The following is a 26,669-nucleotide window of genomic DNA, read 5'->3' on the forward strand; positions in this document are numbered from 1 at the left end:
AGTGTCCTCCCAAAGGTTAGCCAGTGATTGGGGATAGAACTTGGGAGTCAGCCTTTCACAAAGCCATGCTTCTCAGCAGGAAATGTGGGTGGGGCGGAGCAGTCCCAGGATAGAGATGAAGGTCCTTTGAATCTATCAGAGGGCCTGGCCTCTTGCAAGCGGGGTACCCGGGACAGGACGCCAGGGCAGGGAGCACACTCCAGTGTGTAATCTCATTACCCTCCCTCGCTCTGCCAACCTAGCGTGCACAGTCGCTTACAGCCTACAGCTGCCCGCGCCTAGTGTCCCTCCAGCCCATGAGGTCACCTCCTGCAGAGCCATAACCCATACTGGAGAGTTGTGGGTAGCCCAGGAGTAGTTGGAACAGCCCAGACCAGATCCGGCCAACAGTCTCACCTTCCCAGGCTGGCTGCTCCACCAAACTACAGCAGTCTTAGAAAACCTAATGAGAACCAGTTTTAGTGGCCACTGGCAAACTTTCTCAGACTCGCTGATTGGTCAGTGGCCGAGACCTGTAGCCAATCAGTGCGGTGGTTGGGCCCTCATTGCGGACCGAAGGTCTGCGTGAGCGTCTGGCGGGCACTGTGGCCTGCAGAGACTCGAGGTGTGGAGGGCAGAGCCAGGGAGGAGTGAGCACGTCTTGGGACCTGACAGTCAGGCGGCTGGCACCGCCATCACCGCTATCGCTGCTCCTGGTGCTGGTGCTGCTGTCCGGAGCCTTGGGCTCTGCGTCCTGAAGAGCTCTTTCCTTAAGGGGAATCGTGGGGAGACCGGCTGCCGCGGGAGGGCGACGATGAAAGCTCTGCGGCTGTGAAGCTAGCAGTACCTCTACGCTTCTGCGGTGTCCAGTTCAGCAACCTCTACGTAAGTTCAGCTCCCAGAGGTGCGCGGCTTGGTGTGGGGTCGTAGTTTCTTCCCAGGGTGTGGAGCAACTAACCTCCATGTTTAACTGTCATCGCCGCTGGGGACCAGGCTTAGCAGCGGCGCTGCTGCTTCTTGATCCCTACTGTGGAGGAATAAGGATCATTTCAAGGGAGAGCTGGAACCGTCCCCCTCTACTTCGACTTCCCAAGCAGGAAGATGAAGTTGAGGTGGCTGGTGCGATTTGCGTTTAGGGGCGGTGGGAGGCTGTGCATGCAGGCATAGCAATCTAATTAAGGACACGGCGCCCACGGTGTGCAGTGGTGGAGAAAGATGAGCGGGTTCGAGAGCGGCCACACCTGTGGGTCGCAGTGCACTTGAGGACTGTCGCCAAAGTTGAGTTTGTTACCCTGGATGTATCTCAACCTGCAAAGAGGAGGGAGTCTTCTTGACTCGAGTAGAACTCGGACCGTAGGTGCGTTCGACTGGGGGTTGCCCTTGGGACTTGAGCGACCACTGTTTTGCCCTTTTAAAAACGTTTATGTGGGGCGGGATTCACGTGCCACCTCATGCGTGTGAAGAGCAGAGAACAACCAGGTTTTTTTTTTTATCCCACCTTCTGTCAGGTCCTAAAACTCAAGTCCTCAGGTTTGACTGCAGAGTGCCCTTACCTGCTGAACTGTCTCACCGCCCTGTGGTCTTATTGTAGGTGGGCACCAATGGCATCATATCCACCCAGGACTTACCCAGGGAGACTTAATATGTCGTTGATGATTTTCCTACTGGCTTCCCAGCCATCGCCCCATTCCTGGCTGACATCCACTCGAGTCACAGCAGTGGCCGGATCCTGTATGGAGGACACCTCTTGGGCTGGGCTGAGTCTGGCTGCTTGCTACCTGTGCACAGGCTTCCCGCTGACCCGGTCCAGCTTCTCCCCTACCCACTTCTTCCTGGCCACCTGGGAGCAAGTGGGCCCTTAGGAGGAGGACAGGCTTGGGGTTGCGTGGTCTGGAGAGGTAAGTGAGGGGTACTCTGCAGCTGAATAAACAGGAGGGTTGGGCTTGAACCGGAAATTAAGGCATTGGCTAGGAGACATTCCCTTGATTCCGCTCCTCAACACTAAGAAAATCGCTTAGTAAAATGAGGGAGTAAGGTGCAGATACCAAAGACCCTGAGGGAACTTAAGGCACTTTACAGGGTTTTTTCTGTTTTCTGGAATCACCTATAAGTTATAAGTACACAAATATTTCTAATAATATATTCATCGAAAAAAGTAAAAATTTGGGAAATTTAAAAAGGAACACTTTTTTTTTTTTTTTTTTTGTATGAGCTGGGTGTGGTGTCACTCCCCTTCATTCCCAGCAGAGTCAGAGAGGCAAACAGATCTCTGTGAGTTCTAGGCGAGCCTGGTCTACAAAGTGAGTTCCAGGACAGAATACAGAGAAACCCTGTCTGGAGAAACCAAAAATAACATGTAGGTTCGTGTGTACATTTCTAGTTATTTCTTTAGCATATTGTTGCCGTTGACAACAGTGGGCCCACAGTGCCCATATTACTGTTTCACTTGCTTGTTCTGCTGTATAGTATGCTCTGGTCAGTGTATTTCTGTAACATTTATTACAACCATATAAAATCTCACCCTTCCTAGTGGTCATTAAGTTGCTCCCGTGACGTTTTTACTATAATCAATACTATAAAATGCTTTATAAGGTTTTTTTATTCGTGTGTGTGTGTGTGTGTGTGTGTGTGTGTGTGTGTGTGTGTTTGTCTTTCTCTGTGTCTGCTTGTGTTGGTAGGGCCAGAAGAGGGCTTGGGCCCCCTGAAGCTGGAGTTGTTACATACAGGCAGTTGTGAACTGCTTGACTGACAATGGATACAGAGATTTGAGCTAGCATGCTGAAAGGACTACAAGGTGCTCCTAACTGCTGAGCCACCTCTTCAAAGCCAACACTTTTTAAAGTGTCAAAACACTGCACAGCCTTAGCTGACATCACAGGAAAGTGAGCAAGCATGCCATGAACTTCTTAGTAAGTTCCTTATAGCTTTCTCCACATTGCCTTTGTAACAGTTTACATACTTCTGTCTGCAGGAGCCTGCTTTGCAGTCTCCCTGGAGAAAACACCAACTCTGCTCTGGCTTTGGTCTTGGCAACATGTGAAATGGGTATGGGTGGGTGAGGGTAAATGGCCTCATTCCCGGTGTAGGTAGAGACAGAGTCCTCTTGTGAAATTCCACCTGGGTGTAAAATGCCATAGACCTGGAGCAAATCTGTTTGCTTTAACTCCCCTAGAGCCTCTGAACTACAGAAATGATGTCTTCCCTAAGAGCTTGCCCATTGTTCCTGTCACTGACAGTGGCTGTGTTTGTTCTGTGAACTTAAAGGAAGAGACATGTTTTCCTAAAGCCTGCACCAGCAGAGACGGAGAAATAAACTTTGTTTGGAGCTAAGTTTTTTACTTGACAGGTTAACATCCAGTTTTGTTTACTGACTAGCCTTGTATTGCCTTGGGTTTGACATCTCAATTACAGTTCAACAGAATACCTTCAACTCAAACACTGCCTCCTTGGGGCAGGCCAGCCAGCTAGAGGGCTAGAGAAGACAGTCCCCACTGTTAAGTTTCATTCGCTCAGTCATTCATTCATATATTCTTTTTAAAACGTTTATCTAATATCATGTATAACAAGCTTATAGTGAAAAAAAATAAACTTTTCTAATACAAGCAACTAGGTCGCCAATTCTAATATTTCTATTACGGTCTTTTTTAAAAATTTTTCATTTATGAGTGAGAGTGTGGGTGTGCATGCACATGTGTGCATATGCATGTGTGAACCAGAGGTCAATTTTAAATGTCTTTGCTTGAGAGCCATGTTGTCTTTCTACTCAGGGTCTCTCTGGGACCTGGGGCTCCCCAGTTAGGCTAGGCTTGCTGGCCAGTGAGCCCTAGGGATCTGCTTGTTTTTCTCTCCAGAGCAGAGATTATAAGTGTGCTGCCACGACCTGCTTTTCATCTGGGTGCTGCCATTCAATTCAGGACTTCATGCATGCACAGCAAGCACTTCATAGGGTGTGCTGCCTTCCCAGCTTCTCCTGTAATGTTAAAAAAACTTTATGTCACAGGGTTAGGGTTAGGAGCTAGGGGTTAGGGTTAGGCGTAGGGTTATATATGCAGAGAGTCATATATATCATATATAATCTCTATCTAAACATAGTCAGTATGTTAATTCAGAAACTATTTTTACACAGTTTCCTTATATCGGCACTGAAATAGACATAGACTCTAAGCAGAATGCTCTTACTCTGAAAGGCCTCTCTTACATTTAGTAGGAACACCATTGATAACATTTTGTTGTGGTAATATGGTAGACTCTCCAGCTAGAGCTTCCTCCTAACCCATCCTGATTCAGGGATTCCATTTGGGTAGGTTTCAGTGAGCAAGCAATATCTCCAGGATAGAAGGTAGAGCATGTATCAGCCTGTGCACTGGAGGTTAATGTACTAGGGGCAGGGCAGACACAGTGTCTTTCAGAAGAGCAGCGTGTTGGGATCTGATGCAGGAGCACTCAAGGGTACAGACGTTGTCCCCTCTGAGGACTGCAATTGGTTCCTGGAAGTAGGCAGCCTTGAACGATTTGAAGTTGGGGGAGTCTGACGTTTATGTTGTTCCTTTTGTTTTGCTTTTGATCCCCCCACTCCCGCCATGCATCTCAGATTGGCCTCAAACCTCATAATGGAGGATGATCTTGAATCTCTGATCCTTTGACCTGACTGACCTGTGCTGAGATAGTGGTTGTGCAGCATTACAACCTACCCATTTGATGGGAACTGAACCCAGAGTGCAGGCTGAGCCACAGTCTTTCTGGTGAACTTAGTAAGGGTCGAAGGGCAAACTACTTAGACAACTGTTAAATAGTCTGTTTGTTCACACCATCAGACTTCTCTTTAAATTTTTAAAATTGTGTTTATGCACATGGGTCATATGCCTACACACTGTTGCATGCAGTTCCCGTGGAATACCCTGGACCGGATTACCTACAGTTGTGAGCTGTCATGTGAGTGCTGGGAAATGAACATAGGTCCTCTGGAGGAAGAGCCAATGATCTATCTCAACCAGGGAGCCATCCCTCTGCCCCACCTCTCCTTACCTTCCTGCAGGACTGTTTTATACTGTCTTCTCAACACAGTCCCACAGGATAAGTACAGTAATTACTGTTTATATCACAGAAGAAAAAATAATTTCCAAATCTGCCTTAAGTGAGGCAAAGTCACCTTAGAAGACATACTTTTCCCCTTTCTTACACTTTTCATGCAAGACCCATTTTCTGTACACGAATCATATAAGTAGTTACAGTAACAATCGCTGTGCTTTTTCTGAAGACATCTAATAAATAAGGTTAGTGTTTTAGTGTTCATTGCGGCTTTGGTGCTAGGACAGTTCTTGGAGCCATATTCAAAGGAAGTGTGAACTGGAGTGAAGTTTCTGTGAAGGATGCTTCTGATGATAACCTCACTTTGAAATTACTGCTCTGCTGCTCCCAAGGAAAATTCAGCTGAATTAGCTAGCCTCTTGCAACAGAAAAAACAAACAAACAAAAACAAAATTTAGAGCAGGAAGCATTTGCACTGAGGCTCCGGGGTCTTGAGGCTGCAGTGGGTGCCAAGTGTTTTATTGTTTATTTGACATGAAGGTTATAGCCCCAGAGAGATGAGTTTACTACTTAGGATTCTCATTTCATTAGCAATATTTCATTAGAAACGGTCTTTGACAGTTTCCTTTTGGTGTCCGTGCATGCTGTACCTGTGTCTGTGTGTATGCCTGCGCATGTGGGCGCACGTGCAGGCACACACAGACATTCATGCATGGCTCACATTTTGTGGAGATGCATGTGTGTGCAGACCAGAGAAGAACTTTGAGTGTCATTCCTTAGGCACTCTCCACCTTTTAAAAATTATTTATTTGTTCTGCCTACATGTGCATGCTTTGACACTGTGGTAGTCACAGCACAACTTCAGAGTCAGCTCTCTGCTAATTCTCCTTCATGGGGTCTGGGAATTGAACTCTGGTTATCAGGCTTCTGAGGTAAGCGCCTTTAACCTGCTGAGCACTCTATCCAGCTCCCTTTCAAATCATTTTCAGGCACACCTCCCTCTGACCCAGTACTCAGCAGCTAATCTAGGATTGATTGCTGGGTGACGAGGCTCGAGGAGCTGCCCTTCCTTCCTGTGGGACTACAGATCTGGGACTGACAGACACCATGACTGTTTTTGTTCAGTGTGTATTCTAGGGATCAAACTTAGGTCCTCATGCTTGAATAGCAACTCCTCACACTGAGCCATTTTCCCAGCTCTTCCTTCAATTTTGCAGTTCTGGGACTTGAACACAAGTCCTCATGAAGGTTAGCTAAGTAAGTCCTTCATGAATGAGCAACACCCATAGGCACAGTAATTCTTTCATGACACCTTGCAGGTACTTGTGTAGTCAGGCACAAGGCAGAAAACACTTGCAGCAGTGGTCTTGGAAGACACAAGCCCTCAGTCTTCATTTTCTAAGCTGTAGATTGACATGGTAGTGCTGATTTCTTAGGGTTGTCATGAGAATTAACCAAGGCAATGTGTTGTTCCTGCCATGTAACGATCTTGTGGTAGAACTCCTTCATGTAAGGACTTGGTTTTTTTATTTCATGTTATTCTCTGTGTGTGTGTGTGCATGTATGTGTATGTATATGTTTATGTGCTACATGTGAATATGTATGTCTATGTATTGTGTGTGTATGTAAATAATCTGTTTATGCTGTATATGAAATTGTGTGTCTGCATGTTCATGATGTGTATGTATGTCTGCATTTGTGCATTATGTGTGTGTTTGTATATGTGTGTGTGATGTGTTATCTATGTATGGTTTATGTGTATGATGCGTTTATGTGCATGATGTGTGTGCTTGTGTGTGTCTGTATGGTGTGTTTATATGCATATGGTGTGTGCAGGTTGTGTGTGAGTTTGTGGTGTTTGTACGGTATGTGCATACTGCATTGAGGCCACATGGGTGTGCATGATATATATGTGGGGTGTGTGTATGGTCTGTGTGTAGGACATGTATGGTATGTGGTTTTGTATGATTTATGTGTGCACATGCAGAGATTGGGAGGAGATCCTCCCGGTACCAGTTCTCTCCTTTTACATGGGTTCCTGGAACTGAACTCGGATTTCAAGGCAAGGGATTTATTTACCTTTTGAGCCTTCTCTGGCCCTCTCTATAAGTACTTTTCAAATGGAGGGCTTTCCAAATTACTGTTTTGGGTTTTTCCCCTTTGTTTTTCTTATCTTTCTGTAGGGGAATTTGGTGGGGAAAATTCTGTGGCTTTCTTGTCTTTTAACTTTTCCAAACATCCATATTGTTCTTCAGATATTGCCATAGGCTGAATGGGCTTCAGGACTTGTTCCATTCGAGGAGGTTTTGAGCACAGGATGTGTTTTCAATTACTGCTGTGGAGGGCCATTCTGAATACTTTGAAGGCCCTGGATTGAACTCTTGCTTTGATAGATTTTTTTTTTTTTATATTTGAGGTAGATTTTGGCACACACCAATCTCCTTTGCCTGGAAGATTCTGTGATCTCTACATAGTTTTCTTACATCTGGTATGGTAATATCAATATTAGGCACTGGAAATGACATCAGAGGAATAATATCTTTACAGTGTGAAATGTTTCTGCTCTCTTCATTCCCTCCAGGATGTTCACATTGGGTATGACAGAGTGTTCTACCTGGCATGCAAGAATGGCATGGTGCAACTACATTAAAAAAATGAACAAATAAAGTGTTTGTTCATTTAGTTAATCTGAGATTTCTTAAACTGTCACTTCATAGAGCAAAGAGGTTATGGCCGGAAGATCTGAGTAATGATGAGTACCGTATTTTTTTTGTTTTGTTTTTTGTTTTTTTGTTGTTTTTTGTTGTTGTTGTTGTTGTTGTTGTTTCGTTGTTGCTCTGTGTGTTTTTGGTGTCAGGGGAAGGCTGTTGTGTTCTCACTGGGGAGGAGGGTATTATCTAGAACTCAGTTAGATAGTATGTCAAAGGTTTTTGTTGATGAGGAATTTCATTTGGGTTGGAAGGACCACAGGAATGGGAACTGAGTGTGAGTGGTAGGAGAGCTTTCCTTAGTCTGGGCTGCATCCTGGGAGAAGGATGGGAGCATGGAGGTTGCTTCAGAAAAGGATGGAAACATTGTATCTGTGGTCAGGAAGCAGAGAAAGATGGGTGTTGTTTCTAAGCTTCCTTTTTTCTTTGTATGCAGTGCAAGCCTGAGCCCAGGGAATGGTGGTGTCTATATTTAGGGTGGGTCTTCCCTTCTTAATTAATCTAATCAAGATACTTTATCAGAGACATGCCTGGTGACTATTTCCTGGATGGTTGTAGATACCGTCAGATTGACAGCTAATAGTATGCATCACAGCTGGTCCCTGGACGCTTTAACATGGAATGGTGGGTGTTGAGTTGGTGCAGAGGTGACGGTTGTTGATCAAGAACTTTGGATTTAGCTGGAGCTTTTAATTAATGGAGCTAGAGTCCACAGAAAGGGTATGTGTGTAATTTACCACATGTCAGTGAAGACAGAGAGGATAGAGAATAACTAGATATATGAAAATGGGTTGAAGAAAACTGCTTAGGTGTCCTTGAAGACTACATATGAAGGAGGATACACTATGCCATCATGAAAGCATTAGGCATTCTCTTGACTCTGCAGTACCGGGCGGGGTGAATTTGGAACACCCTAAGCACATCAGTGTCCCCATGGGAATGGGGAAAAAATAACATACAAAGTGGTGGTTGGTGTTCACACCAAACATCGGAGGCCAGAATCAGTGGCCTTATACCTCCAGAGAATGTGTCCTTAAGGAAGACTGAGCATTGAACTTTGTCCCCCAGGAAGGAATCACCTCATTTCTTATTTTGTTATCATTTTGGTAAGGCTGGATAGACAAATCCCTTGTTGTAAAGATGACATTCTGCTGGTTGATGTTTTACCCTTGTTGGATGGTATGTTTGAGAAGCCTTCTGGTTTTCTCTCTGAACAGGAAACTGGAGACCTTGCAGCTGGGCAACTCTGACCTGATCCTCTTTGCACTGCTCCCCACCCTGTGGCGAGCTCCTCTCCTAGCTGGCACTCTCTCTTTCTCTTTGGGGAAGTTGGGAGGCCATGACTCTTGTACAGGTTTTGGCAGTGCAGCTGAGGGCTTACCTTCAGAACCTGTGTGGAGGACTCTTGGAAAACTTGTATCTGGAAATGTGAGGGCCTTTCCCTTTGGAAAAGAGTCAGACAGAACATGTCTCTAAGGAGGGGCTCTTCAGGGTCTATAAAGTGACCTCTTAGCGATTCTGTGTGGAAGTCTGTAGCCCTGACAAGGGGTTCATGTGTGGCAGATTTCAAGCAGGTCAACTCTTCCGGAATGTACTTTGGGATCATAAACTATATTAAAAGGAAGTTATTTGCCTGTTTTAGTGGAGATGAGGAAATGAAAAACTTGCCATCTGAAGTGACTGCTTCGCCAAAAGGTGACACAGAAATGACATAGAACAAGTAAGGCACTACATGTGCACGTCTCCAGGTTAAAAGTCAGGCTGTCCCATCACAGCCTCCTCACTTCTTCCCAGATCCTCCCCACTGCCTTCTGATCTCCACATGTAGACAGCCCTTATCATAGGGAATTTCTCTAAATTTAGAACCTTGGTTCTCCCTTATCTTGTGATGTTGATTGTGGCCATCGTATCAGGAGCCTCCACAATTGGTTATTTAAGGATGGGATTATTAGTTCGGCTTTTCATCTCCTACTTGAACTTTCTTTGGCAGCCTCTGGCCCTACCCTGACTGATGATGGATGACGCATGTTCTGCGTGTACCTGAGTTGGAAACTTAGAGGTTTTGACCTTTCTGGGCTAGGGTCAAGTCCCGCTGATGACATAATTGAGGACGACAGCTGCAACAAATGTAGAATGTGGGGACTGAATTCATGAACTTTTTTTTTTGAAAAACAAGGAAAGTAAGTAGACTCTTCCATTTAGAGAATACAGAGGAGCTACAGGGGTTTTTTTTTTCTTGAAACCATATTAATATCTGCATTTCTTTGTCTTATTACCCAAACCTCAAAGCTGTACTTTAGCATTATGTGTCAGAAAGGTAAAAGTGACATTTGAGATGTTCTAGAACAAGACAGAAAAGAACAGAAGGACACATTCATTCCTTGTATTCAGTTTTGAGGTTCTTGCTGTGTCAGTTTGTCTTGTTTAGCAAAATGAAGAGGTAATGATACCAATAAGTGATTTCTTTTCCTTCTTGTCATCCACCTTGTTTATAAAGCGAGTATTTGTAAGAGAAATGTCTCCCCAGTTCCCTATTAAATTGTAAAACATATATGATCTAGTGAGAGAAGCCAACTACAGCGTCTAAGACAGTGGAGCATCCCTTAACTAATTCTTTGGTGGAAGAAGGTGGTAATGGCAGAAAAGGTCCCTTTGAAACTCAGTAAACGAAATATCATGGAGTAATTCCACAGTCACCCTGGTGTTAATTCAGACTCCAACTCTCATCTAGGTCTGCTTTGGCTCCCACAGTGTTTATCTTCATTCATTGGCTGCCACTGTGATGCTCCCCCACCCCCACTCCCACTCTGATGTCCTGGACACTCTCCTTTTTCTGTGGCCTCTGCCACCATGCCTGTCCGCAGTCACTCTCCTAAAATTCCACTCCTGGCTGTTTTCCTCTCCTATAATTCAGGCTCTTGGGGCATAGTTTTTTGGCTCTGTCCTGACTGCAGCATCAAACATAATGTGGTTTAGCGGGTACCCAACCCCGATGAATTAATATTCAGATGGTTTAGTGAGTGGAGGCCAAAGCCAAACCAGACAACCAACAGGAGCCAAATACATACTGGAAAACCAACAAAGTGGGTGCTGAAGGATGGAAGGGGTTCCACAGGGAATCACAGTCCTCGACCCCCAGGAGGCAGTGCTTGCTGGTTAGGATTTTCTTGCTGCAGGGAAATATGAACACAGCATCAAAGCACTTAGTAGGAGTGGGGACCCTTAAACACTGTGTGGAGGGCTTAGTGGAGCTGAGCCAGGGAAGGGAGATTGGGTCAGATCATGTGTCCTGGAATGGCTTGGTTGTTAGAGTTCAGATGACTGTCTATTGCAGGGGATGAGCTGTTGGGTCTGCCTGGCTTCCACCATTAATCATTGCCCGACCTTAAGCAAGCCCCTGGGTCTCTTTCTTCATCTGCAATGTGACAAGATAACTCGTGTTGTAAAGAGATTGAAGAGGAAAGGGAGTTTGGCTGTGAGATCAGTAAGGATGACTTTTGATCAGCTGCTTCCTGACTGAGTGTTGCCTGCAGTAGGCAATGGGTGGATGCATAGATGGATGGATGCATGTCTTGCTGGATGCATGGATGTTGGATGCATGGATGGATGGATGCATAGCTGGCTGGCTGGATGCATGCTGACTGGATGCATAGATGGATGGATGGATGGATGGATGGATGGATGGATGGATGCATAGATGGATGGATGCATGGCTTGCTGGATGCCTGCTAGATAGATGCATAAATGGATGGATGCATGGATGGTTGAATGCACGGATGGATGGATGCATAGATGGATGGATGCATGGGTGGGTGCATGCATGGATGCTAATATGATATATGGATGTGAAAGCTGTTGAGACACAAAATAAAAACTGAGGGTACAGGAATGAGCAAGTCAATTTTGTTCCTTGTCCAGAACTCTCAAAAGAGTTTGGACTGGAGAAGCTTACAACCTTAACACTTTTAAATACAGTGTTTTAATGTTATTTGTTGAGAATTTCATACATTGATACAGTATATTTCAGTATATCCACTTCACCCCTGTATTTGTTCTAAAAATCCCTTGAATACAGTGAAGCCTACTCATGGGTGAGGGGCCACCACTGCAGCATGGTGCACTCACTAGGGACCACACCCCTAAAGAAAACCTTCCCCTAGCAGTTCTCAACTGTCAGAATCTTCTCAGCTGCAGGCAGGGGCTTCAGTGCCCTACCACATCCGTGCTGGAATGTTGAGTGGTTTGCTCTTCTGCTGGACACCAACTGCACTGAGTTTGGGAGTTCAACGGCTATATCATGAGCACATGTCATTGTTTTGACCCAATTCCTTCCGACCTTTGGCTCTTAAACTCTTTCCACCTCTTTTCTTTCCAATATTCCCTGAGCGTTGAGGGAACTTGATATGGTGGGAGCATCTGTGGCTGAGCTCTCCACAGAGAGTTCGGACTAGTTATGAATGTGTATTAACTACCATCCACTGTATGAAGATCCTCCCCCAATGACCACCGAGAGCTGTGTTAATCTATGAGCTTGTAACTGGTATAGTTTGATAGTATATATCCATTTAAGAAAATAGTAGTTATGGTTCACTCCCCGGGTTTATGAGCCTCTCTGCCATGGTTTCTTGACCAGATTTACAATGCCAGGCAAAAGTTTCCTCTTGTAGTGCAGACCTTCAATCCACCCAGAAAGTGATTGATGATCCTCATAACATTCCTGCCATTCATGGCACACCCATGAGGACATCCTGCCAGGGCTTTTGTTATATAGCCCTGAGTAGTCACAGTGGAGTGAGAATAGTCTGCATAGCATCTTCTAGCATCATAAAGGGTAGCTAGCAAGGGTGGAAGCTTCCTGCTAAGTACTGTGCAGGCAGGTCTGTGAGATTTCTTCAAGTTCTTTGACCTACTTGTGTGGTGTTATCAACTATAGGATCTTACCATCACATTCTGATGGGTAGCCCTGAGCAATGAGAATTGACAACTCTGGTATCATCTCTGTGACATCCTCGACCAACAACTTGAGAGCGAGGTGTCCTACATCTGGCTCTGGCCTTTTTGAGAACTTGTAGCCAATGGAAGGAGAATTACCCACCTTATAAGTCAATTCCCTTTAAACGTTCATTGTAAGTTGGCAGGTAGCTTTTCATATGGCTTTTGTATTTTAATGTTCGTGGATGTTTTACCTACTTGTATGTCTGTGTGAGGCTGTCAGAAGTCCTGGAACTGAAGTTACAAGCAGGGGTGAGTTACCATGGGTGAGTAGGCGCTGGGAATTGAACCCAGGACCTCTGGAAGAGCAGCCTGTGCCCTTAACTGTCTGTCTCTCTGCCCCTTCATATGGCTTTTTCAAATATCCTTAGTGTTAGTTAGTTCTTCTTCATCCTCTTCCCTGCAATCCTAAAGATTTTAAACCAGTGTTTCATTTATGCATTATTTAACTATTGATCTGAATTGGTAGAAAAGATTTAAAAAAATGACACATGGTTTACAAAATTATATTTGTAATTTGAAGAGGGGATTCTAAAGAGATTATGTTCAAAACCAACATGGGGAAATCCTAAAAAGGATCTGGCCTCTGCCCCCTTGTTGGAACACCTTACCTGTGTTCTGATTTTCTTCTTTTGTTTATTTCTTTGTTTAAGGGTGTCTGCAATTCCTTTTTGTCCACAGCTGAACACTCTCCAGGCTGTTCTGGCATCCGATGAATGTGATTCCTATGTCCTCTTTCTCTATCCTGCCAATGGTCTTCAGTTTTTGGAACTCGCCCCAAAGAATCCTACAGTGTCCAGCTGAAGCTTCCTGCTAAGGTGGGCTTCTGCCAAGGGGAAGCAGATGACCTGAAGAGAAAAGCCCTGTATTTCAGCCTGACTAACAGTGAGCAGTCTGTGAAGAATCTCTTCCCGTGAGTAATGTGGAGTGTGTGACTGTGCTATGCACTGAAAGGACATTAGGAGGGACACTGTCTCTAGTGGCCAGAAACCATTTGATAATAACCTTTGGTGGCTTCTAAGAAAGGCGCTGGTTCAAAACCAAGAGCTAAGCTGGACCTCTGGAGCTTCAGGCTCTCCAAGATGTAAAAGATTCTTTCTTTTTCCTGCACTATCTGTCAGGCATAGAAACCAGAACCAGCAGTGATTATATGTTTTTGCAGAACTACTGGGGCTTGCTGTGAAAAACATTGTTCTTGGGGCTACACAAAAATATCCAGTCATAACTAACTGCCTCAGTGGAAGCTTTTCAAGTTAATGATTTCTAGAGAGGAGGCATCATGATTCAGTCTTTCAAACAGGTATTGTTAAGGATTAAATTATGAGTACTATAATGGTGGGGAGGTAGATGATGCTTTTAGTCGTCTCAGGTTTCTCCTGGCATCATCACCTGAAATAGTGCTGATTGGTTTACCCACAGCGTTGCCAGAGACAAATCCATTTCTTAGTCTCCCCAGTGGGTTATTCTGCTAGTGCTGCAGTAGGCTATTCTGCAGGTGTCTGTCCAGTTGGTGCTCCTATGAGACTATTGACTTCAGGTGGGCTCTTTTGTCTTTGTATTCTGCAATACCAGCTTAGCCCATAGGAGTTACTTTGTGGCTTCCCTTAGTTGCTTCTCAGTCAAACTAAAACTAGATCGTGCGCAGATAGAATGACAGGGCAAAAATTTGCTGATCACTTTATCTGCAGAGCATTGTGATAAAACACTTGCAGATATTATCTTAATTAAAACTCTCTCAACTTATGGGCGGTAAGTATAACTATCTTCCCAGTTTTACAAATAGTCTTACCGAAATTATGAAAGGTGCTTATATCAGAGTTAAATGGCCGAGCCATAGTCAATACAGCTCTGAAGTATGGATACAGGGGTGATCTCTTATGCAGAGTAGATAGGGTGTTTCTTACTTGGATTTCATGATACCTGGTTGTTTGTATTTTGGTTCATTTTATCAGTCACTCCAGTTACAGTTCATTCTGCTACTCTCCCGCAATTTTGATATTTCTGGAAAGCATCAAAGGAGACAGTGAAGAACCGGAGTGAATGGATGACAGTGTTTGTGTGTGTGTGTGCGTGTGTGTGTGTGTGTGTGTGTGTGTGTGTGTGTGTGTGTGTGTACGTGCATGTGCATGCGCATGCATGTGTGTGAGCACGTGTATGAAGGCCTTTATGGCTCTTGTAGGGAAACACAACTTTCTCCTCACATGCTTTTTGCACACACACACAGGCACAGACACACAGGCACACACATGCACATGCACAGCAGCTTGTTATGGCTATGCAGGTACCAATTCTCATTCTAATACTCTGTGATTCTTGGTCCTTCCCAGATGCTGTTGGTGTCCAGGGGATCTGCCTTTAAAAATCATAGTATTTAAAACACTCAGCCCTATTTCCAAGGGCTCTACATACAAGTGTCCCCTTCTGTTCTGTGATCCGTACAGGGTCTTGGTCTCCATCTCACCCGCTGTGTAGTCTAGACTCTAGAACAGACTTGGCAGTTGGCCTGTATCCTTTCTCCTCTAACCTCTTACCCTCTAGCTTAAAGACTCTCTCTCCCCAGGTTGTACCTAGAGCCCCTTGGAAGGAGGGCTGAGTGCTTGAAATACTACGATTTTTAAGACACAGGGGTGTGCCAGAAAGGAGCAGCGTGAGACATGACCAGAGTGATTGACAGATTTGGTGTGCCTCACGCTTAATAAAATGAGACAAACTACAGACAATGGAATAACATAAAATGCAAGTCAGAATTATCCTACCACTACTCTGAGTGACAACTCTGCTACCTCCCCTTTCAGCATGGGTTTTGCCTCCCATTCAGTGTTTCCATACTTAACACTGTCTCCTAGGCTTCTTTCCTCCAGATTCTGTCATTATCATTGTCTTAAGGGTTGAAACATTGCATCACACATGCCCAGCATTGAGGACAACATTTGTAAACAAAGTAGCTCAGGATCATGATCCTAGCTCCCTCTGGATGCTTTGTTGTATCCCTCCAAGGAGAAGAACATTTTCCTAGTCCTGGAATTTCTTCCTCCAACAGAGGTCATACATTATTCATGTTTGCAGGCCTCTTCTGGAACATATGCATATTCAGGTAGAGAAGAGAGTAGTTCCTGGGAAAGGATTAGTCACAGGCAGGCCAGCATGGCTGTTCTGTTTTGTGATACAGTTTTTCTTTCTAGGAGACAAATTCTATGTGTGAGCATTCAAAATGACCTCAGTGTGGAGGGTAAATTAACTGTTTAGATTCCCACCAGGCACTGTGGCAAACGCCAGGATATTGATTTATGTCTCATTAGAAGGCATTTATTTAGCTCCACTCTTGCATGATTTGTATTTTCCTACTCTTTGAAGCTTTGAAGCTGTCCACTTCCAAACTCAAGAGGTTTCCCAGCTGCAATACCCCTGCTGTGGGATGGGCTGGGGCTCCAGGGTCTCTTCTTACTGATTGGTTTCAGTTTTTAAAATTACATTACTGTGTGGGAGTTGGGGGTTGGAGGCAGCTGGTGGGGAGGTGTCTGGGTGGGAATCCAGTTTGTCAGAGTTTGTGCTCTCCCACTACCACGTGGATTCTGGGTATAGCTCTCAGCTTTTTTAGATAAGTGGCTTTCCCTGCTGAGTCATTTTATCAGCCTGGAGTTTTGTCTTCTGTGGTGTGTTTTATTTGCAACCCTAATTTCTATAAGTACCAACTGAGGGCAAGAGTTGAAGCTCTGCTGGTAGAACACTTGCCTTGCGGACACAAAGCCCAGAGTTTTGACCTTGGTGCCACACAAACAGGGTTTAGTATCACAGCTGGCATCCCAGTGTTTGGGAGGTGCAGGCAGGAGGAGTAGAAACTCAAGGATATCCTCAGCTACATGCGACTGTGTCTCAAAAAAATGAAAAGAAACCTTAGCAATTGAATATAGCAAATCACAGAAGGGACGAACACTGACCTGACTTGGGTTTATTTGGTTTACTGTCCTGGGTCACACAGTGTATTAGGGGAGCCAAGGCAGGAACTAAAGCAAGATAGGAACCTAGAAGGAGGCAGGAACTGGAGCAGAAGCCATGGAGGAACATTATTATTGGCTTGGTTCCTCTGTGTTACTCAGCCTGATTTCTTACACAGCCAGAGATGGTATCCTAGGGTGGTATCACCCATAGTGAATTGCTCTTCCTCCCACCAATCATTAACCAAGAAAACGCCCCTCCCCCACACTTGCCTTCAGGCCTGTGTGATTGAGGCAGTCTCTTCTCAGGTCTGCATCAGGGTGACGAAATCCAGCCAGTACAGTAGAGTATCATGAATACACTTGGGTAGAGGTAGCGGCTAGTGGAGAGTGCACAGAATGAGAGAGAGAAAGAGAACTGAAGAGAACCTCAACTCTCTTCATTATTGCAGTAGAAACCTAGACTAGAATGATGAATACTTGCCCCAGTGAACAAAGATCTTGTTATATGATTCAGTGGATCTTAATACTTCTTTTTAGCCATTCCCTCTCATTCTTGATTGTTGACTTTTGAGGAAATTACATAGTCTGGGATAATTTGAGCTTTGGTATTTCGTGCAAACACAGGATTGATATCATTGACTAGGTCCCGCTTTCCAGAGTCTTTTTTTTTCTCCATGTTTATTAAATTGGGTATTTTTTATTTACATTTCAACTGTTATTCCCTTTCCTGGTTTCCAGGCCAACATCCCCCTAACATCTTTCCCCTCCCACTCTATATGGGTGTTCCACTCCCCATCCTCCCCCCATTACCGCCCTCCCCCCAACCATCACGTTCACTGGAGATTCAGTCTTGGCAGGATGAAGGGATTCCCCTTCCACTGGTGCCCTTACTAGGCTATTCATTGTTACCTATGCAGTTGGAGCCCAGGGTCAGTCTTTGGGTAGTGACTTAGTCACCTGAAGCTCTGGTTGGTTGGCATTTTTGTTCATATGGGGTCTCAAGCCCCTTCAAGCTCTTTCAGTCCTTTCTCAGATTCCTTCAATGGGGAGGTCCCATTCTCGGTTCAGTGGTTTGCTGCTGGCATTCACCTATGTATTTGCCATATTCTGGCTGTGTCTCTCAGGAGAGATCTACATCCAGTTCCTGTCAGCCTGCACTTCTTTGTTTCATCCATCTTATCTAGTTCGGTGGGTGTATATATATGGGCCATATTTCGGGCAGGCTCTGAATGGGCGTTCCTTCAGCCTTCCAGAGCCTTCCTAACCCGAGCTTTCTCTTAGGGTTAGGAGTCGTCTTACACATAGCTGTCCTCTTCACAGCAAGCGTGCCATTGACACTGAGATAGTAGGTGACTGAGCTGGCAAGAGCAGTGCCACATCCCAGCAGAAGATCTTGAGTTTCAGGATAGCTGGGACTATCTGGTGAGACTCCTCTAAGAAAAGAGATTCTTGGGAACTAAGAGGGGTTCATGGTCTACTCTACAGAGAAAATGAAGATCTGTTCCCAAATACTGAGCCTCATTTTGATTAATACATTTGTATCTCACCCATGTTGAACTTTTGCTCAAAAATCATTAAAAAGTACTGATAGATCTATCATCCTCTGTCATTAATACATTAGTCCATGTGAATCACAGTACACAGAGATGTTTGGAAGACAAAGTTTTTTGTTAGCATGAAATTCTTGCCCTGGCTTTGCCAACTTTTGGCTGTATGATCTGAAGATTAGAAACCTCTCAAAACCAACTTTTTCCTCACTAAGATCTAGCACAGCTACCACCCCTATCTTGCAGAGCCCAGTGAAGACTGATAAGCACTGGTGTAGGCATGGCTTGTAGAAATCAGTACTATTTAAGTGTTTTAGGGATTGTAAGCTTAAGTAAGCTTGAGTGCGATTTAAGTTTTCATTCACGTAGAGAAAGCATAAAATATTCTTGCATTCCATGTTTGCTCTCAAGACAGCCAGGTTTTGACAGAATATTTGATTTGGCCTTCTGGAGCAGACATATAACCTGATGACTTAGTGTTCCATACACAATGCCAGACAAAAGGCAGCTCATAACAAAGTTCCTGTATGGTATTTATCTCAGTTACTTAGAAGCTTTGCTTCTTTTTGACATAGCAGGCAAAGTTTGACTTTGATCGTTAGTCTTTTGATTTCAAAATAAATTCTGAAGGAGGATGAATGGACTGGTTATAATCCACTCTTTCCTCTGTTCTTAGACTGCGCAACCTGGGGATTCCTGGGGTGTGGGCTTTTCACATCAGCAGCAGGCTGGCCCTGGACAATGTCTGGCCAGCCACGGTCAGAGGTGCCCATTCCACAGCCTACTCCTCAGTGCTGGAGCACTCGTTCAACCATGCTGCAGCCCTGGAGATCTGTACTGAGGACAGTTTCAGTTATTACAGTGAGAATGGAGAGGATGTAGACTAACCACCAATTGAACCAGGGGAGACCACAGCAGAATGGATGTATTGATGTGTCTTTCAAATCAAAGGCTAACCTGAGCTGTGTGGATGTTGGCACCATGTCTCCAGATTCTGATCACGCTTCTCCTTTGCCACACCCAGCCCCTGGTAACTGGCCATCATACCGGGAAACAGAATCGGCTTCTTTGGTCCATCAAATCAAACAGGGGCCACCTGTGGGAAAGGTAGAGGTCCTGGATTTCAAGGACCCAGCATTGCTTTTGGATCCAATGGGCACCAGAACCCCAGCTCCTCAACAGGGAGATGCAGCTTTCCTAACTCCAGGCAGGAAAGACCTTGGGAACAGAAACACCCAGTCCTATCCAGTGCCTTCAGAGCCAGATGTTCCTGTCGCTCCTTTGGAAGGAGAAATCCTTCCTAATTACCCCGAGTCTAGTCACATGCCACCCCTGAGTGGAGGGAGGTATGTGGTAGGACTGGAGGACCACGTGAGTTCTAAAGCTCAAGGCAAGTGCATTGAAAAACTGGGCATTTGCGGTTTTGTTTAAAGAAAATATAGCAGAGTTGACAAACTAGACATGGTCATTCACCTAGGCCCATCCCTGTACCGGGCAGGGTGGGGCAGGCTAGGGCAGGCTGGGGCAGGCTAGGGTAGGCTAGGGCATGATGGGGCAGGCTCGGGCAGGCTGGGGCAGGCTGCGACAGAAAGATTGTCTAGGTTCAAGAGTAGCCTGGGCCATATAGAGAATTCTAGCCCAGCCTGGATTATACAGCCAGCTCTCCTCCCAAGTGTAATGAAAAATTTTGGTTTGCAAGTTCAGAGAAGGTGAGCCATGTCGAGGCTTCATAGGCATTGCAGGATGGAGGGTACAGCCATTTAGTTTTGACTGTAGTAGTTAGATTTGCAGGCTTAGGCAAACATGCTGAAGAGCCTTCGGGAGAGAACATGATATAGATACCTGTGTCTGCTATTAGTTCTGGTTCTTGTCCCCACAGCTGTGGCCTTCACCTCCCCTGAACCACCTTATCCTGGTTCTGTGACTCACTAGCACTAAAGGTAGCAGGAAGAAGGCAGGGGAATGCCCAGAGGGAACAACTTTTCATCCACCCTGATGGACTGGGAAACTGAACCTAGAGTCATCCTCCCCCACACCTATCTCCCCCTCTCCCTGCTCAATGATCTCTGCCAGGAGGAAGTGGTCACACCTCTCTCCACAGCATTTCAACTTCACAGTTTTTCTGTCAGTGTTTTGACAAAAACATTAACCTAGCAAAGAGGACCTTCTGGTTCTGCTGGGACATTTTCTGCAGGTTCAGGAGTTGTTTGGAGAAATAGTTCAGGAGGGAAGAAAACACTTCGTGTTTAACAGAGTATAGAGTAATAGTTAGGGTAGGAGCGTTGTTGTCAAGTTTGAATCTTGGCCATGCTAAGGCAACTTATTTCACCCCCAAGTCTCTGATTTTCATTTATAAACGTATTGTCAGGATTTGTTGTTAGTATATGTTATGTTTTGAGTGCCTGCATTAGTTGGTTCCTTAGAAGACAATTACGGCCATCGTTACTAATCTTTAGAGGATTTAAAACATATCAAACTGGAGGATGGGGCGGGGGGAGAGTGAACAGCTGTGCTGGAAACTGAAAACAGAAAGTCTCTTTGAAAAGCTTTTGCCTCCTGGCTCCCTTTCTCCTTGATGAAGTTTGCTGAGCATTTGTTTTTGTAAACCAAAGGCATGGATTTCTTTTAAATGTTCTAGAACTTTCAAATTCTTCTAACAATCTCCAAAAATATTCAGTGTGAGTTCTTTCTATCTAAAGAGACTTAAAGGCACGAATCAAAAGTTTCCTCAAAGGGATTTTGTGTTACAGATGTGTTTCTGAGTGGCCTTTTGTTGGGGGTTGTATTTTCCTGGCCCAGGAAGAGCACACAGTTATTGGAGAGTAGGTCTATGTACAGTTATCTGAAACCAGAGGAGCGGACTATAAACTGTAAACTGATCTAAAACCTTCAGAGAGTTTTCTTTTGCAACTCGGTCATGGTCCTTGAAGCATGAACTTTGTAGATGTCAATGTGTCACAGTGCCAAAGGTTGTGCGTGGCTGTTTAAGAGCTCAGAAAGGCCGGAAATGGAACCAGTCACTGGGAACTGAGGGTAACAGCATAACCCAGGAGGGACATGATCTGTGGTATTTAATCAGCTGCCAAATGTAGTCAATGCTGACATCTAAATGCTAGAATGTTTATGAAAAAGACATTCAGGGGGAGATTGTCCAACTGGAAGCTTTTAAGTCTTAGAGGAGAAAAATTCTTTTAAATTTTATTTAAAAAAATATTTATGTGTGTTCATGTGTACAAGTTCATGTGTGGGAAAGCCTAGCACTTAAGAAAGAATGTTTGGTGAGCTGTGTGAAGCATAGAAACATGTAATTGTTATTATTTATGTTCAGAGGAAACACTGGTGTCCTGGAGGTTTATCTGGCAGCTGTGGGCTTACTCTGGGCAGCTGTTGACATGGGGGTGAGACCTTCTAGTACCAGCTCAAGGTAGGAAATCCTCGGCTTCTGGTAGTGGATGGACTTGAGTTCCCCCACAGCTCTGTTGTGTAGTTTGAAGACAGATGCTGTTTGAACCTTATTTTCTGAATAGAGAGCACCCTTCCCAATAAATTTTAACTTCCCCTTTAAGCATATAGGATTGGGTTTGCTGAGTCAGGGAATTAGGATTTTGTTGAAGGCTCAGAAAATTTCTCTTCTTTTTAGTATTGTTTTCATTAGGGTGTGTGTGTGTGTGTGTGTGTGTGTGTCTGTGCTCGCCTGCCTGCCTGTGTATATGTATATGTGTTGTTTCCACCCCATGGGAATAGGAATAGGAGCGGTGCTCTGAAGTGGCACCCAGGGCAGCTTATGCAGCATGATGGTATAGACAGGTTCCATGCTGCTACCCTGAGCAGTGTTTCTTTGTCCTGAGAGCTGGCTGCAGCACTGCTCATATTGGGAGCTTTCAATTCCAGGCTGCAGTAGGTTTTTGGTTGTCACAGCAGAGAGTATCTGCATTCTCACCGCCAGGGAGGTGGACTCCATTTGCAGAGAGAGAGATTCATGGGGAAAGACTGCAGTGCATTTGTTAGTCTCAGTAGACTGAGCAGCTGTGAACTTTCCCTTCACTAAGGCCATCCCTAACTGAACCCTCAGGAACTGTTCCCTACAGCTTTTACTCTGGACTGAGCTCACCCTCCCTGTTGCCTGCCCTGATCCTCAGCTTCCACCTGGTTCCCAGCAGCTACACAAACAGACCAGTTCTTTTAGTCTGGGGCAGGGATTTTTTTGCAGCTTTCAACCTGGAGTAGCAAGCGCTGCTGAGGTGCTGGGGTCCTCGCAGCTGGGAGAACTGAAGTAGAGGAGGAAGGTGGGGCCCAAGGTCGCAAGCTCTGGGCCAGGGTGTGGTGGTCTCACAGGTGGCCATTTCTGAGCATCATTTTTGCTGCTGTTTCTCACTCCCTGACTTCTGATACTCGCAGGCCACTTCTGACATTCCCATAGCGATGGAGGATGGGGAGGGGTCTGTGGGCAGCAAGTAGACACACCACCCAATCCGGATCAGGTGACCCAAGGGTGTCTGTTATCCCCACCTCCGCCTTCTCCCCCATTTCCCACCCCCATACTGCAGCCAAGCTGCTAAAGTGGTTCTAGCTGTTGGAGGGGTCCTGTAGCTGTGATAGGCTCCTCCTCTCCGGCCCCTCCTCCCCACCCACTTCTCAGGCCCTCCTGGGATAACTGTCCTCCTCTGGGGCCCTGCACCTGCTCCCAGCCATGGTGGCCAGGCTCACTGTTCTCCTCATTTACCTCGTTTTCTACTTGGCCATCCTGGTCCAGACAGGTAAGGTGAGTGAGGGCTGGGGCACCCGGGGACCCCGCCCTGGTGCCTGGGGGTCGCTCTGTGCATGAGAGGCTTTGTCTCTACCTGGCTGGCCTGAGGTGTGGGTAGGAATAGGGAGACCTGGTTGCTCTGGCCTAGGGGCGAGGGTCTAAGATTTTCTGGAACTGAACCAACTCTGCATTGAAGATGAGGGATGGGACCTTCTTAGGGCTGGTATGAAAACACTAGGATGTTAAAATCCTAGCCAAGTATTACTGATAACAGCTGTCCCCAGCAGTGTACCTTGGGAAAAACCTTGGAAAAAGCAGTCATTTTTAAAATTGGCCTTGAGGCAACCTGCAGCAAAAGCATCTGGAGAGCTTCCCAGGAGATTTTCTGGCCACTTTCATCGGGAACTCGGAGGGTTAGTAGAGAGACAAAGGGAAATTAGGGTGGGGGCAACTTGTACTTCTTAACAGCATCCTACGTGCTTTTTGTGTCTGTCCCTACACTTCTAGAGACTTTGGTCATATTCTGTGGAGGAGGTGGACACAGAAATTGTGCTGAATCAAGGGAACACGTTTCTTTCACCTTGTGCAACTCAATTTGCAGACCATGCCTCAGTGTCATCACCTGGGGTCTGAGGTTAGAAATGCAGCAGTTCCTGAGTTATTGAGACAGATTCAGTGATTTATTTAGCGTAGTAATCAGATCCCCAGGCAGGCACATTCAAATCTGAGTAGTGTCTTCTTATGATAAATACAATCTGTGATTCAGAATAGCATCTTAAGCCTGGACCAGCAGAGTCTTCTTTCATTTATTATGTCCCGTCTCCACATCAGGAGGGGGAAAATGGCTTCAAGAAAACACTGCAATTGTAGTTGATTCAAAGCAGCATTATGCTTTGAGCTTTCTAAAAACGAAGGCAAACCCGACCAGTGAGAAACATAGGTTTAGGCAAACCAAACTGGCCTTAGCACTGACTTCTAGCAAGGTTTATGTCCCATATAAGGAACTGGAAAAGAGAACTCCTTACCCAGGTCATTATGATAAATGAATGAATGAATGAATGGATAGATGGATGAATGAATAAATGCAGAAATGGTTTTCCTAAGGCATCTCTGCTGGTGTTGGTACAAGAACCTTTCAGTGAGCTACAGAGAAATGGCCAGTCTGCGTTCTGGGTTGTAGGAACTGATGCTGCAGAGGGTGAAGACAGCCAACACTTGTATCTCGGCGATGACAATATGGTAGAGAAAGAAACACAGCACAAACATCAGATCTATGTCATGGACTGCTATGGGGGGAAGAAAGCAAACAATCACAGGGATAAAGAGTGGCTCATGATTTTAGTCTCCCTTTGGGGATAAAATTTTTATAGTCTAGTGGCCTTTTGTAGAGAAAAGTATCCAGTAGCCCACCTTGAGGTTTGTGTCCCACACACTGCGGGAGATGCCTGAGATTGTAAATGTCAATAGTTTTTCCTTTGCTGAGTTGAAACACGAAGCCCTGTGCATGGTAGATAATTGCATCTTATGGCACGGAGGTTTTGAAACTAGACTGTGAATGCCCTTAGCTTTTCCTGCTTTGAAGTGAGAGAGATGGGAGAAGCTGGTAGAGGCGAAGTCATACAGTGATTAATTGGCGGCTAGGGTTTGCTCCCAGGATTCTATGACTCCACAGTCACCATCTTAAAACACGTGGCATAATTCATTTAGACCTGGAGGTTGCCCCACTTCTAACCTTCTGTGGCTTTCTGAAAACGAGTTTTCTAAACCCATTCAATCAGTCCATAAAATGACTAATATTCGCAAAAGACGTCTCTGGTCCAGGAAGGTGTCCATCTTAGATCAAGTACTACTCCCTGCGTGTTTTTGTGCCCATCATATTTCTTCCATCCTTGTTTGCTTGCTTCCTTTTTTTAAAAGACAGAGTCTCAAATTTGCTCTGTGTTCAAAGCTGGCCTTGAACTCTTGATCCTCCTGCCTCTGCTTCCTGAGACCTAGGCTTAGATTCCTGATTCTCTTGCCTCTCCCACCTGAGACTTGGAGTTATACTTACGTGCCACCATGTCTGACATGCATCTTGGTTTGAATCAGCATTACAACTGTTTAGGTTAGATAGTCCTCACTTCCAATTAAGGGGACTGTGGCTACACATCAGAAAGAGTAGCAGGGTTCAACCAGATAAGAACGCCGCTCTGTGACCTTTTTGTTTTGTTTCGTTTGACCTAAGAATACTGAACCAGAAGTATCTTTGCTTTAAAGGTTGGGACCTAATTTTTCTGTAGTGGGGTCCAGGGAGCTCTGCCCCAGTGTCCCTTTATTCTTGTTCCTGGTCCTCACTAATGGGTTGTACCTGAACAACCCTAGAAGGCATGCAAAAGGTTCCAGAAGCACTTTGGAACTCCTGGAGGGTTCCAAAGTCCCTCCAGGCGCTAGGAAGTAGCAACACATTTTAGCTCTCAAAAGTTGATAGGGTGATTAAAATGTAACTCTATAGAGACAAAGGGGAGTTAACAATAATGTGTTCTACCGCTTCTGAAACATCCTTTGAGGACAGGTGCATCACACACATGTATGCCACGTACCAACCTGGGAAGGTTGCCACAGTTATCTGCTCTGACACTCAACGTACATAGTGACTTGTTTCAAACTGCTTTGCAATTCTATCTCGCCATAGTCAGGACCATCCAATCAGATAGACAGCTCTCAATGGACAAACTATAAATGGCTAATAAATATTTGAGGAAATGTTCAATATCCTAGGTCTTTGGGGAAATGCAAATTAAAATTGCTTGAGCTTAGAATGGTGTTGATGAGGATGGGGTGGGGGCGGCTTACTCAACATTGGTGCAGCCACTGTGGAAATTAGTATGCGGTTCCTCAAAATCTGTGAATAGAACTCCCATATGCTTCAGTTTCACCTCTCCTGTGCATATACCTAAAGGAGCTTAGGTCAACAGACCATGAAGATAGCTGTGCACCATGTTTGTGATCATTCCCAATAGCTAGGGAATGGTATCAGTCTAGACTCCCATCAGTTGACAGGTAGCTAATGACAATGTGGTACATACATGTACATAATGGAGTTTTGAGACGATTATCATTATCATTACTTTTATTATTATTTTACTATTGGGGTATATATGTCTAGCCACACTGCAGGCTTCACATGGAAGTCAAAGGACAAGTTTCTTTAGTTGATTGTCTTCATCCACCCTACAGGTCCCAGGGATCAAACTCAGGTTATCAGGCTTGATGGCAAGTGACTCTACCTACTGCACCATTTTACCAGCCTCACAATGGATTTCATTCATCTGTGAACAAAAAAAGTTATAGTCCTTGCTGGAAAGTGGATAGAACTGAATATAATCATGGATAGAACTGAATATGATCATGTTAAGTAAAATACGTCACCCAGAAAAACAAATACCCAAGTTTTTCCTCTCATGTGCTAAGTCTATATGTATATCCATGTATATATTTATATTTATAAGACATGAAGATAAAGCAGGACTGTTGAGAAGAGGTGAGGGAGTAGTAATGTGGCAAGAAAAGGAGGAGGTTAATAGGGAAAAGATAAATAGAACCTTTTTCTCAGATGTGAAGTCAGAAGGGAGACTAAGTAGTGGATAATGGGGACGGTGAGCATGAGTGAAGTATGAAATGTAATAATGAAGCCCACTACTTTATATGTTAATTTTAAAAACAAAATAAAAGAACTGGTCAGTAACAGTAG

The 26,669-nt window shown here is 44.9% G+C and overlaps 1 long non-coding RNA gene across 9 annotated transcripts in view; it reads left to right on the forward strand.

Moving 5' to 3' along the window:
- Positions 1 to 581: 581 nt before the first annotated feature.
- Positions 582 to 26,669, forward strand: part of LOC681177 (similar to GTPase activating protein testicular GAP1) — a 106,014-nt gene continuing 79,926 nt past the window's right edge. For 8 of the 9 annotated variants that reach the window (XR_015644986.1, XR_015644984.1, XR_015644987.1 and 5 more), the window contains exons 1-3: positions 582 to 864; positions 1,571 to 1,877; positions 13,389 to 13,620. This is a non-coding gene — a long non-coding RNA (similar to GTPase activating protein testicular GAP1). Of the gene's footprint in view, positions 865 to 1,570; positions 1,878 to 13,388; positions 13,621 to 26,669 lie in introns of those variants that run through there. The other variant, XR_015644988.1, reaches the window with a different exon arrangement.

Source organism: Rattus norvegicus, chromosome 1 (assembly GCF_021556685.1).
Source record: "Rattus norvegicus strain SHRSP/BbbUtx chromosome 1, alternate assembly SHRSP_T2T, whole genome shotgun sequence".
In the NCBI taxonomy this organism is placed as follows: Eukaryota; Metazoa; Chordata; class Mammalia; order Rodentia; family Muridae; genus Rattus; species Rattus norvegicus.